General features: G+C 40.4%; 1 long non-coding RNA gene across 1 annotated transcript in view; it reads left to right on the top strand.

Moving 5' to 3' along the window:
* Positions 1-10369, top strand: part of LOC144218490 (uncharacterized) — a 40583-nt gene extending 30214 nt beyond the window's left edge. The window contains exon 4 of the long non-coding RNA XR_013331174.1: positions 10285-10369. This is a non-coding gene — a long non-coding RNA (uncharacterized LOC144218490). The remainder of the gene's footprint in view (positions 1-10284) is intronic.
* Positions 10370-13575: the final 3206 nt, after the last annotated feature.

Below are 13575 nucleotides of genomic sequence, written 5' to 3'. Positions count from 1 at the left end.
AGGCTACCCGCAGCGCTTTTTCTCAACCTTAGGGATGCAAATCCTGCAGGTTGCCCATCCCTTAGTTGGCAGACAGAGAAGACATTTCTATGCAACTTCGTTTCCTGGAGGGAATTCCTAGCGGTGCGTCAATCAGCACCGGCGAAACGGCAAGGCCTCTGACCCACCGCAGCCGCTTTTGTCGGTTTCACCTCCGCGTGGCTCTCTTGCTGGCATCCCTCTACGGTCTGTTGTCACTTTCAGCATGATGGCATTCAAGCCTCCTCCTAGTCTGGCTCCCACACAAATTCACGGTTTCTCCTGGTGTGTCCCTACGGCGGTCTTGGCTGTCGGTATTCGGTTCCTTGGCTCCTGACTCGTTGCTTTTCCTCGCGTGGTCCCATCTGCCTGCCCTTAGGCCCAGCTCCCGAGTAAGCCTCTTTTGCGGGTGGGGGGTGTCTGTGGATTCCTGGGCGGGCTCCTTCTGAGTGCCTTGCCAGTGTCACCCTCTCTTTGCCACCCTTCCCGCCCGCCCCCCACTTTGTGTCACCTTGTTACAAGTTAGAATGCTGTCCTCTTCTTCCACTGGGCTGGGGACTGCTAGTGGGCAGGCTCAATGGCACAGTTTTACATTTAGTAAATGGACAGAGGCACAGGGAGAAATGCTTTTTTACATTATGGGAACAGCTTCTCTTATGAACTCTTGTCGGAAGAGTAGGATTTGATGAGCACGTGTGAGGTGTTGAATTACTATTCCTAAGGATGCCTTTTCTGTTGGCAATAATGCATCTGACTGACCTTGATTGACTCTGTGCCTTTTTCTTCTTGGTGCCCATTTCTTCTGTCACTAAGGCAGTCCCTCTCTTTCTTTCCCTCCCTCTATCCATCTCTTCCTTTCTCTTTCCTTTTTTTTTTTTTTTTTTTTTTTTTTTTTTTTTTTTTTTTTTTTTTTTTTTTTTTTTTTTTTTCTATTTCTGCTGTGACTCCTTAGCTCCGGTTCTTCTTGCTCACAGCTGCTGACCAGTGGCTGCTGTGCTCCAGCTTGCGTCCTGTATTCCTGACCATCTTTCTAGACTATCACTGCCAGTAATGTCTGCAGTGCAACCTTGCTCTGACTATGCCATGGAATTTCTGAGTGCCTTCCAGCTTGGCCTCTGTTCCTGCCGGCCTGTCTCCTCCCAGCCTACCCTGGAGTCAGGCTCTGTCGCTACTTCTCACCATTGCAGAGTTATACTTCCGGATCTGACCGCGCGAAGTCTTCTGTGACTCCCATGGTGCTTGTGGTCGAACAGTGTAGTCTCCAGGGTTCTCCAGGTTCTTCTTCCTCTTCTTTTTGAAAACTGGTAAAGTACACATAACATTTACCAACCTCATCATTTTTAAGTGCGCAGTTAAGTACATTCCCACTGTTGTGCAGCCATCTGCACCGTCTGACCCCATAACTCTTTCCATCTTGTAAAAGTGAAAGTCTGTCCCCATTTAACAATAATACGCCATTCTCCCCTCTCCCCAGCTCCTGGCAACCACCATTCTGCTTTCTGTCTTTATTTCTGACCACTCTCTGTACATCATGTAAGTGGAATCATATGATGGTTATTTGTTATGACTGGCTTGTTTCATAACATAAACAAGTCTTGTTCTCAAGACTCATACTCATTGAAGCTAGCGTCACTTCCCTTCCTTTTTAAGGCTGAATAATATTTTGTAATATTTATATACCACCTTTTGTATATGCATTTATCTGTTGATGGACACTTGGGTTGCTTCCATGTTTTACCACTGTAAATAATGTTGCCGCAAATATGGAGGTACAAATATCTCTTTGAGTCCTTACTTTCCATTCTTTTGGGTATATACCCAGAGCAGAGTTGCTGGACCATATGGTAATTCTATTTTTAATTTTTTGAGAAGCCATACTGCTTTCCACAGCAACTGTACCATTTTCCATTCCCACCAACAGTGCACAGGATTCCAATTTGTCCATAGCTTTGCCAACACTTGTTTCCTGGTTTTTCCATAGTAGCCATCCTAATGGGTATGATGTGGTATCTCATTATAGTTTTCATTTGCATTTCCCTCATGATCAGTGATGTTGAGCATCTTTTTATGTGCTTGGTCAATCATGTATGTTCCTTGGAGAAATGTCTATTCAAGTTGTTTGCCCATTTTTTAATCTGATTGTTTCTTTTTGTTGTTGAGTGTCAGGAGTTCTCTCTATATTCTGGATATTAATCCCTGTTTGGGTATACGATTTGCAATCATTTCCTCCTGTTCTGTGAGTTGACCCTTTACTGTGTGGATAATGTCTACTAATGACAGAATCTTTTTATTTTCATGAAGCCCAATTTATCTATTTTTTTCTTTTATTACCTGTGCCTATTGTATCATAGCCAAGAAATCATTGCTAAATCCAATGAAGCTTCTGTCCTATGCTTTCTTCTGAGTTTAACTGTTTTAGTTCTAACATTGAAGGTCCTTCCTTGATCCATTTTAAATTAATTTTTGTATATGGTGTTAAATAAGGGTACAAATTCATTCTTTGACATGTGGTTACCCAATTTTCCCAGCACCATTTATTCAAAAGATATCCTTCTCCCATTGAATGGTCTTGGTACCCATGTCAAAAATCATTTGACCATATATGTGAGGGTTTATTTCTGGGCTCCCTCTTCTATTCCATTAGTCTATATGTCTGTCTTTATGCCAGTACCACAGTATTTTGATTACTGTAGATTTATAGTAAGTTTTGAAATCAGGAAAGGTGAGTCCTCCAGTTTTGACCTTCTTTTCAAGACTATTTTGCTTATTTGCTGTCCCCTTAAGATTCCATGTGGATTTTAGGATGAATTTTCCTATTTCTGCAACAAAGTAATTGGGATTTTGACAGGATTGCATTGACTCTGTAGATCACTTTGGGTAATGACATTTTAACAATATTAACCCTTCCAATTCATGAACGTGGGTTGTATTTTCATATACTTATGTCATATTTTTTAACTTTTATGTATTTATTTTAAAATATTTATTTATTTTGAGACAGAGAGAGAGAGCACACATGCTCATGTGAGCAGGGAGGGGCAGAGAGAGAGAAAGGGAGAAAATCCCAAGCAGGTTCCACATAGTCATTGAAGAGCTCAGTGTGGAACTCGAACTCACAAACTGTGAGCTCATAACCCAAGCAGAAATCAGGAATCTGATGCTTAACCAATTGAGGCACCCAGGCGCCCCTAAGCATCTGAATTTTGATCTCAGCTCGGATCTTTTTTTTTTCCCCTTAAGATTTTACTTTATTTATTTATTTTTTTAATGTTTATTTTTTTTCAAATTTGTTCCCACACAAATCCTCTGAAATTAACTATTTTTTTCATTCTCAAGTTAGATAACATACAATGTAGTCTTGGCTTCAGAAGTAAAATCCAGTGATTTGTCACTTGCATACAACACCCAGTGCTCACCCCAACAAGTGGCCTCCTTAATGCCCATCACCCATTTTCCCCACGCTCCTCAACCTTCAGTTTGTTCTCTGTATTTAAGAGTCTCTTATGGTTTGCCTCCTTCTCTGTTTTTATCTTATTTTTCCTTCCCTTCCTCTAGGATCATCTGCTAAGTTTCTCAAATTCCACGTATTAGTGAAATCATGTGGTATCTGTCTTTCTCTGACCAACTTATTTTGCTTAGCATAATACCCTCCAGTTCCATCCACGTTGTTGCAAATGGCAAGATTTCATTCTTTTTCATTGCCATGTAGTATTTCATTGTATATATATATACCACATCTTCTTAATCCAGTCATCAGTTGATGGACATTTGGGCTCTTTCCATAATTTGACTATTGTTGACAGGGCTGCTATAAACATTGGGGTGCATGTGTCCCTTTGAATCAGTACTCCTGTATCCTTTGGATGAATTTTCAGTAGTGCAATTGCTGGGTTGTAAGGTAATTCTATTTTTAATTTTTTGAGAAAACTCGGTACTGTTTTCCTAATGTTTATTTATTTTTGAGAGAGAGAGAGAGAGAAAGGAAGAGACAGTGAGAGAGAGAGAACAAATGGGGGAGGGACAAAGAGAGAAGGAGACAGAAGATCTGAAGATCTGAAGCAGGCTCCAAGCTGACAGCAGAGAGCCCAATACGGGGCTCAAACTCATGAACCAAGAGATCATGACCTGAGCCGAAGTTGGACACTTAACCAACTGAGCCACCCAAACACCCCTCAGCTCAGGTCTTGATCTCAGAGTTGTGAGTTCAAGCCTCACATTGGGCTCTGCACTGGGCATGAAGCCCACTTTAATTAATTAATTAACTGGTGCTGAATTTTCTCAAATACTTTTTCTTTGTCAATTGAGGTTATCAGGTGGGTTTTTTGTCCTGTTGATGTGGAGTATCAGATTGGTTGATTTTTGTAAGTTATTATCATCATTGCATTCCAAGAATAAATCCCATTTGAACTTGTGTATAATCCTTTTAATATGCTGCTGAATTCTGTTTTGCTAGTATTCATTGAGGATTTTTGCATCTGTGTTCATAAGGGACATATTGGTCTGTAGCTACCTTTTCTTGTAGTGTCTTTGTGTGGGATTAATATCAGGCTTATTCTGGTCTCGTAGAATGAGTTAGGTAGTGTTTCCTACTCTGTATATTTGGGGAAAATCTTAGAAGGACTGGTGTTAATTGTTCTTTTAATGATTCATAGAATTAACCAGTAAAAGCATCAGGTCCAGGGCTTTTCTTTGTTGGAAGGTTTTTTATTCCTGATTCAATAGACCTACTAATTCTAGGTCCATTCAGATTTTCTTTCCTTCTCTTCCTTTCTTCTTCCTTCCTCCCTCCCTCTCTCTCTCTCTCTCTCTCTCTTTCTTTCTTCCTTTCTTTCTTCATTCCATGATTTGGTCTTGGTAGGTTTTGTGTGTCTAGGAATTTTTCCTTTTTTTTTTTTAATATTTTTATTTATTTCTAGGAGAGAGAGAGACAGCGTGAGCAAGGGAGGGTCAGAGAGAGAGGGAGTTACAGACTCTGAAATAGGCTCCAGGCTCTGAGCTGGCAGTCAGCACAGAGCCCGACGTGGGGCTTCGAACCCACAAACCGCGAGATCATGACCTAAGCGAAAGTCAGACGCTTAACCGACTAAGCCACCCAGGCGCCCCAAAATTTTTCCTTTTTAAAAAAATAATTTATTTATTTTTGACAGAGAGAGAGCGAGCAGGGGAGGGGCAGATAGAGAGGGAGACACAGATTCTGAAGTGGGCTCCAGGCTCCGAGCTGTCAGCACAGAGTCCGATGTAGGGCTCAAACCCATGGACTATAAGATCATGACCTGAGCCGAAGTTGGATGCTTAACTGACTGAGACACCCAGGAGCCCCTAGGAATTTTTCCATTTCATCTAGGTTATCCAACTTGTTGATGTACAATAGTCATTGTACTCTCATAATCCTTAATTCTGTAGAATTGGTAAGAATGTCCCCGTTTCCATTTCTGATTTTAGTAATTTCAGCCTTTTCCTCCCTCAGTCTATCTAGCTAAGGTTTGTCAGTTTTGTTAGTTTTTTGTCAAAGAACTGACTTTTGATTTCATTGTCTTTTGCTATTGTTAATTTTTTAAATGTTTTTTATTTATTTTTGAGAGAGAGGTGGAGATAGCATGAGCAGGGGAGGGTCAGAGAGAGAAGGAGACACAGAATCCGAAGACAGGCTCCAGGCTCTGAACGAGCTGTCAGCACAGAGCCCGATGCAGGGCTCAAACCCACAAACTGTGAGATCATGACCTGAGCTGAAGTTGGACCCTTAGCCGACTGAGCCACCGAGGTGACCCTCTCTATTGTTTTCCTATTCTCTATTTCACTTATCTTGGCTTTAAGTTTTATTTTTCCTTCCTTCTTCTAGCTTAGCTTGTTCTTTTTTGTCCACATCCTGACATTGCAAAATTAGGTTGCTGATTTGAGATCTTTCTTATTTTATTTATTTATTTANAGCAAAGAGCCTGATGCAGGGCTTGAACTCACAAACCACGAGATCATGACCTGAGCTGAAGTCAGATGCTCAACCAACTGAGCCATCAAGGCACCTCTTTCTTATTTTTTAACATAAGCAATTATAACTATACATTTCCCCTTAGCTCCACTTTTGCTGCATCCCATAATTTTTGGTACATTGAGAATTTTGGTTTTCATTTTCATTTTAAGTATTTTCTAATTTCCCCTTGTGATTTCTTCTTTGATCCATTAGTTGTTTAAAAGTGTGTTGTTGGGGGGCGCCTGGGTNAAAAAAAAAGTGTGTTGTTGGGGCACCTGGGTGGCACAGTTGGTTAAGTGCCAGCTTCAGCTCAGGTCATGATCTCACAGTTTGTGGGTTTGAGCCCCATGTTGGGCTCTGTGCTGACAGCTCAGAGCTTGGAGCCTGCTTCAGATCTTGTGTTACCTTTTCTTCCTGCCCCTCCCCCACTCTTGCTCTGTCTCTTNCGGACGCTTAACCGACTAAGCCACCCAGGCGCCCCTAAAAATTTTTTTAAATAAAAAAATAAAATTGTGTTGGTTAGGTATGCCTAGGGGGCTCAGTTGGTTGAGCATCTGACTCTTGATTTCAGCTCAGGTCATGATCTCACTGTTCGTGGGATCAATCCCACGCTGGGCTCTGTGCTGACAGTGTGGAGCCTGCTTGGGATTCTCTCTTTCCTTCTCTCTCTGCCCCTCTTCTGTTCTCTCTCTCTGTCTCAAAATAAATAAATAAATGTAAAAAAATACATACACCTATGCTGTCGTTTTTTTCTCATATAACCTGTTTCTTATTTAAAGTCTATTTTGGAGGCACCTGGGTGGCTCAGTTGGTTAAGCGTCCGACTTCTGCTTAGGTCATGATCTCATGGTTCTTGGGTTCGAGCCTTGCTTTGGGCTTTGTGCTGACAGCTAGCTCAGAGCCTGGAGCCTGCTTTGGATTCTGTGTCTCCCTCCCTCTCTGACCCTCTCCTGCTCATGCTGTCTCTCTCTCTCTCTCTCAGAAATAAATAAAACATTTAAAAATTTTTTCTTAAAAAAATAAGTAAAGTCTATTTTCTCTGGTATCAGGACAGCCACCACTATTCCCCTTTGGTCACTTTGCATGGAATATCTTTTTTCATCCTTTCAATAGCAACTTGCTTGTGTGTTTGGATATCAACTGAGTCTCTTGTAGACAGCATATAGTTGGATCAGACTTTTTAAATCCATTTTTCCAATATCTGTTTTTTGATTAGAGAGCTTACTCCATTTACATTTATTTTATTTTATTTTTAATGTTTACTTATTTTTGAGAGACAGAGAGAGAGAGCGAGGCATGGGGTGAGCAGAGAGAGAAGGAGACATAGAATTCAAAGCAGGCTCCAGGCTCTGAGCTGTCAGCACAGAGCCCGACGTGGGGCTTGAACTCATGAACTGCGAGATCATGACCTGAGCTAAAGTCTAACGCTTAACCAACTAAGCCACCCAGGTGCTCCTACTCCATTTACATTTAAAGTAATTATTGATAAATAGGGACTTACTTCTGTCATTGTGCTATTTGTTTTCTACATGGCTTATAGCCCTTTATCACTCATTTCTGCATTACTGTCTTCTTTGGTGTTTATTTTTTTGTAGTGAAATGCCTAAATTTCTTTTTCATTTCCTTTTGTGTATATTCTATAGTTATTTTCTTTGTGGTTACCATGTGGATCGTAGCTAACATCTTCAAGTTATAATTTGAATTTATACCAGCTTAATTTTATTTTATTAAAAACATTTTTTTATGTCTTTATTTTATTTTTGAGAGACAGAGATAGAGACCGAGCGGGGCAGGGGCGGAGAGAGAGGGAGACACAGAATCTGAAGCAGGCTCCAGGCTCTGAGCTGTCAGCACAGAGCCTGACACAGGGCTCGAACGCATGGACTGTGAGATGATGACTCTCACATGATTAAGTCGAACACTTAACCGACTGAGCCACCCAGGCGCCCCTACCAGCTTAACTTTAATAACATACAAAACCTCTGTTCCTCTACAGCTCCTTACCCACTCCTTTCAGCTGTTGATATCACACAATTAGATCTTTATACATTGTATGTCCCCAAATATAAATTAATAATTCTTGTTTTTTTAATGTTTATTTGTTTTTGAGAGAGACAGAGTGAGAACAGGGGAGAGGCAAAGGGAGAGGGAGACACAGAATCCAAAGCAGGCTCCAGGCTCTGAGCTGTCAGCACAGAGCCTGACGCAGGGCTTGAACCCACAAACTGTGAGATCATGACCTGAGCCAAAGTCGGACACCTGACTGACTGAGCCATCCAGGTGCCAATAAATTAATAATTCTTTAGGGGTGCCTGAGTGGCTTAGTTGGTTAAGCATGAGACCTTTGATCTCAGCTCAGGTCCTGATCTCATGCTTCATGGGATCGAGTCCACATCGGGCCCTGTGCTGACAGTGCAGAGCCTGCTTGGGATTCTCTCTCTCCTTCTCTGTCTGCTCCTCCCCAGCTTGTGCTTTCTGTCTCTCGAAATAAATAAACATAAAAAATAATTATTTATAAGTGCATTACTATTAATTGTGTAGAAAACAAAATTTGGAGTTAAAAACCAAAGTTACATCAATTCTAGCTTTTACACTAATAATTTTCTTTTCACATATCAATCTCTTAAATCATGTAGAGAACAAAAAGGTGTAAGCCATTGTTACAATAAAACTAACTTTTATAATTACCCGTTTACTTTTACTGAGATCTTTATTTCTGTAATGGCTTTGAGTTATTGTCAAATGTCCTTTTGTTTCATCTTGTAGGACTCCTTTCAACATTACTTACAGGACAGGTCTAGTGGTCACAAACTTCCTCAGCTTTTTTTAAAAACTTGGAATGTCTTAATTTCTCCATTACTTTTGAAGGATATAGGATTTGAAGTTTTGCTGGATATAGGCTTCTTGGCTGACCTTTTTTCCTTTTAGTATTTTGAATAAAGCCCTGGCTATCTCCTGGCCTCCAAAATCTCTGATGAGAAATCTACATGTATCTTATTGAGGATTCCTTGTATGTGATGTTTTGCTTCTCTCTTGCTGCTTTCAATACTCTGTCTTTGTCTTTTGAAAGTTTTATCTTAACATATCTCAGTGTGGTCTTTTTTAGTTTATCTTTCTTGGAGTTTGTTGAGCTTCTTGGATGTTTATATTCATATCTTTCATCAGATTTGGGAAGTTTTCAGCCATAGTTTCTCCAAATAGTCTCTGTTCCTTTTTTTCTTTATGGTATTCTGGTACTCTCACAAAGTATATGTTGGGTCTGATTGATGATGTCCTGCAGGTCTTTTAGGCTCTGTTTGCTTTCTTTAATCTTTTTTCTTTATGCTCCTTAGATTCGATCATTTCCATTGTCCTATTTTCAAGCTCAGTGATTTTTTCCTTCTGCCTGCTCAAATCTGTCTTTGAATTCCTCTAGTGAATTTTTCATTTTAATTATTGTACTTTACAACTTATGAATGTCTTTTTGGTTTATTTTTAAGTTTTCTCTCCCTTTATTCATATTTCCACATTGTTCACACATCATTTTCTTGACTTTCTTGACATCTTCCTTTAGTTCTTTTTGAGCATCTTTAATATAGTTGTTTTCTTGGTTTTTCCTAGTATATCTGCCATTATGTCTTTTTCAGGGAGAGTATGTTTATTTTTTGCCTTTAAGTTGTCCATATTTTCCTATTTTTGTTTTGTGTTTATTATTTATCTATTTATTTATATTGTTGTATGCTGTCCCTGTGTTGAGAGTCAGCCTGAAGTGTAAACTTAAGGTTTCTTAGTCTTTTCTGAGCCTTTTTCTGGGAATGCATGGTAACTTTCTAATTTTCCCTCTATATGCAGTTTAAAAAATTTTTTTAATGTTTATTTTTGAGAGAAAGAACATGAGCAGGGGAGGGGCAGAGAGAGAGAGACAGAATTGAAGCAGTTTCCAGGCTGTGAGCCATCAGCACAGAGCCCAACACGAGGCTCAAACTCACAGGCTCAAACTCACAGACCACAAGATCATGACCTCAGCCGAAGTCAGACGCTTAACCGACTAAGCCACCCAGGCGCCCCCACTGTGCAGTTGTTTTTTAATGTCCTAGTCTTTAATGTCTGGTTTTCAAAAGGGAAAAAATGAAAAATAAAGTGGGGAATAATAGGATGCTGACCCTTTACATCTCTTGGAAGTCACTTTAGCCAGAGGGGAGGTGCAAAAACAATGGCTGCCCTCCTGTCTGTCTGCACCTCTATTGAAGCAATCAGCAAATCAGAACCGAGATGCCTGACAGTCAGAGGACAGGGCCCTTTTTGTGCTCTCTCCCCAGGGATATGTGTACAGCTGTCTGCCATGTGGCTGGAGGTGGAGGATGGGTAGCTGCTATAGTGCTGAGAGCTGAAATTGACTGAAATTAACCGCATTACCTTCAGAGTCTTTCCCTGGAAGCTGTAAGACTTCAACAGGCTCCAGAGCACTAAAATAGTTCTATCAAACAGACTCTGCCAGTGCCATTGTCGCCTAGATGGGGAGACAGATTCTTCGTGCTTCTTCCTCCACCATCTTCCCAGAAGATTCTTCTCTACCTGGTAACCTTTTGTTGGATGTCAGGCATTGTGATTTTAAGCGTTGTGTTCTGGAGGGTTTTTTTTTTTTTTAATTCTTTTAATTTTGAGCTTTGATCTTGGATGTTGTTAAGTTACTTGAAACAATCTGATTCTTGAGACCTGCTTGTAAGCTTTTTAACATGGGTCCAGAATAGTCTTTGATCTAGAGCTCACTTGGCAATACCCTTCTGAGACCACTGTGTGATGCCTGGTTTGTCAGGAGGTCGTTCCTCTCTGCTGTTGGAAACGTGAACTGTTCCCAGCTCTGTGTTGGTAATTGTTACTCCATTCTTTTCAGTGGCTTTTTCCCCAGCTTTGGTAACTTTCTCACAGATCTATGCTGGATCAGTACTCATCTGAAGATTGCAGATTACTGGAGCTCTCTTTCTCATGAAACTTTGCTGTCTCCAGTACTTTGCATTGCAAATTCTAGCCCCTTTCTCCTTCTGGAATTCTCAACTCTGTCTCCTCTGGTATAAACATTAACATACAGGTTTTTGTGTAGATACATGTTTTCTTTTCTCATGGTTAAATACTTAAGTGTCAGATTGCTGAGTCATATGGTAAATGTATATTTTACTGTAAGAAACTGCCAAATTGTCTTCCAAAGTGCCTGTACCATTGTGCAATTCCACCTTGAAAATTCTTTGCACTATTTTACAGTTTCACTCGGTAACATAAGAATTCCAGAAGCTCCCCATTCTCCCCATTTTTCTTTTAGCCATTCTCATAGGTGTGTAATGGTATCACATTGTGATTTAAATTTTCATTTCCCTAATGACTGATGATACTGACAATTTAAAATGTGCTCTTGCCGTCTATATATAGTCTTTGAGGAGTTTTCTGTTAAAATGTTTTCCCAATTTTTTAAACTAGGTTGTTTTTGGTCATATGATTGAAGATTTTAAAAAATTTTTAATGTTTATTTATTTTTGAGACAGAGAGAGACAGAATGTGAGCAGGTGAGGGGGAGAGAGAGAAGGAGACACAGAATCGGAAACAGGCTCCAGGCTCCAAGCCGTCAGCATAAAGCTCATCTTGGGACTTGAACTCACAAACCATGAGCTGAAGTTGGACGCTTAGCCAACTGAGCCACCCAGGCACCCCTGATTGAAGATTTTATTTTGTTTTAATTTTTATTTATTTATTAATTTAATTCTTTAATGTTTTATTTATTTTTGAGAGAGAGAGAGACAGAGAGAGACAGAGACAGCATGAGCAGAGGAGGGTCGGAGAGAGAGAGAGATACAGAATCCGAAGACAGGCTCCAGGCTCTGAGCTGTCAGTACAGAGCCCGACAGGGGCCTCAAACCTACGAACCGTGAAATCATGACCTGAGCCGAAGTCGAAGTCAGACGCTTAACCCACTGAGCCACCCAGGCTCCCCCCTGATTGTAGACTTTATTTTTTTTAATGTTTTTATTTATTTTGAGAGAGAGAGAGAGACAGCGTGAGCAGGGGAGGGTCAGAGAGAGAGGCAGATACAGAATCTGAAGCAGGCTCCAGGCTCTTAGCTAGCTGTCAGCACAGAGCCCGACGCAGGGCTCAAACCCACAAACCATGGGATCATGACCTGAGCTGAAGTCGGACGCCCAACCAACTGAGCCACCCAGGTGTTACCGATTGTAGACTTTAAAAAGCAGCTGTATTGAGGTATAATCTACATGACATTAAATTCACTCCTCATAAGTGTAAAGTTGTGCAATATCAGCACAATACAGCTTTTTAAGTGTTTATTTTTATTATTTATTTTTGAGAGAGAGAGAGTGCGAACGTGCATGTGCATGCCCGCGGGGGAGGGGCAGAGAGAGAGGGAGACAGAATCTCAAGCAGGCTTCACACCGTCAGCGCAGAGTCTGACACGGGGCTCAATCCCATGACCCTAGGATTATGATCTGAGCCGAAATGAAGAGTTGAACACCCAACCAAGTCACCCAGGCACCCCTAGCACAATACAGTTTTAGTACATTTTTATCACCCCAAATACTTTTCTTGTGCCCATTTGCTTCCAATCTCTGCTCCCACCCCAAAACCCATGCAACTACTAATCTGTATATATAGAATTATATTATTTGAATTTTATATAAATGGAATGATACAATTTGCAATATCTTATGTCGAGTTTCTTCCATTTAATGTTTTTGAGATTCTTGATGTTACAGCATCTACCAATAGATTGTTTCATGTATTTATTTATTTAAGAGAGAGACTGAGCAAGGGAGAGGGGCAGAGAGAGGGAGAGAGGGAGAGAGAGAGAGAGAGAGAGAGAATCTTAAGCAGGCCCCATGCTCAGTGCAGAGCCTGACATAGGACTCCATCCCATGACCCTGGGATCATGACCTTAGCTGATATCAAGAGTGGGATGCTGAACCACCTAGGTGCCTCTAGTTTCTTTATTTCTCATTGCCGACTACTGTTACATTATAAGGATATATCACATTTATATATCCATTCACCAGTTGATGAACATCTGGATTGTTACCAACTTTTGGCTATTATGAACAATGCTACTATGAATGTTCACATGGAAGTCTTTGAACATATGTTTTTATTTCTTTTGGCTAGATAACTAAGAGTGGTTTTGCTCTATTGTATAGTAAGCATATGTTTAACTTTTTAAGGAACTTTCTTTGGTCAAATATTTATTTAACCTTTTGCTCATTTTTAAACTGGGTTGTTACTATTGAATTATAAAGCTCTTTATGTGTTCTGGATGTTAAGTCCTTTAGCAGATATATGATTTGCAAATAATTTCTCCCATTCTTTGGTTTATCTTTTCATTTTTCTAGATAGTGTCCTTTGAAGCCAAGAGTTTTATTTAATTATTGTTTAAATAAGCTCTACACCTAACATGGGGCTTGAACCCATGACCCAGAGATCAGGAGTCACATATTTTACTGACTGACCCAGCCAGATGCCCCCAAGAGTTCTAATTTTGAAGCACAGCTCCTTTATTTCTTCTTTAGTTGCTTACGCTTTTGCTGTTTCATCTACACAGGTTTTGCCTCATCCAA

Source organism: Crocuta crocuta, unplaced genomic scaffold (assembly GCF_008692635.1).
Source record: "Crocuta crocuta isolate KB4526 unplaced genomic scaffold, BGI_CrCroc_1.0 scaffold130, whole genome shotgun sequence".
NCBI lineage: Eukaryota > Metazoa > Chordata > Mammalia > Carnivora > Hyaenidae > Crocuta > Crocuta crocuta.
Note: the sequence above shows the minus strand (reverse complement) of the source record. Positions and strands in the feature narration are given on the sequence as shown.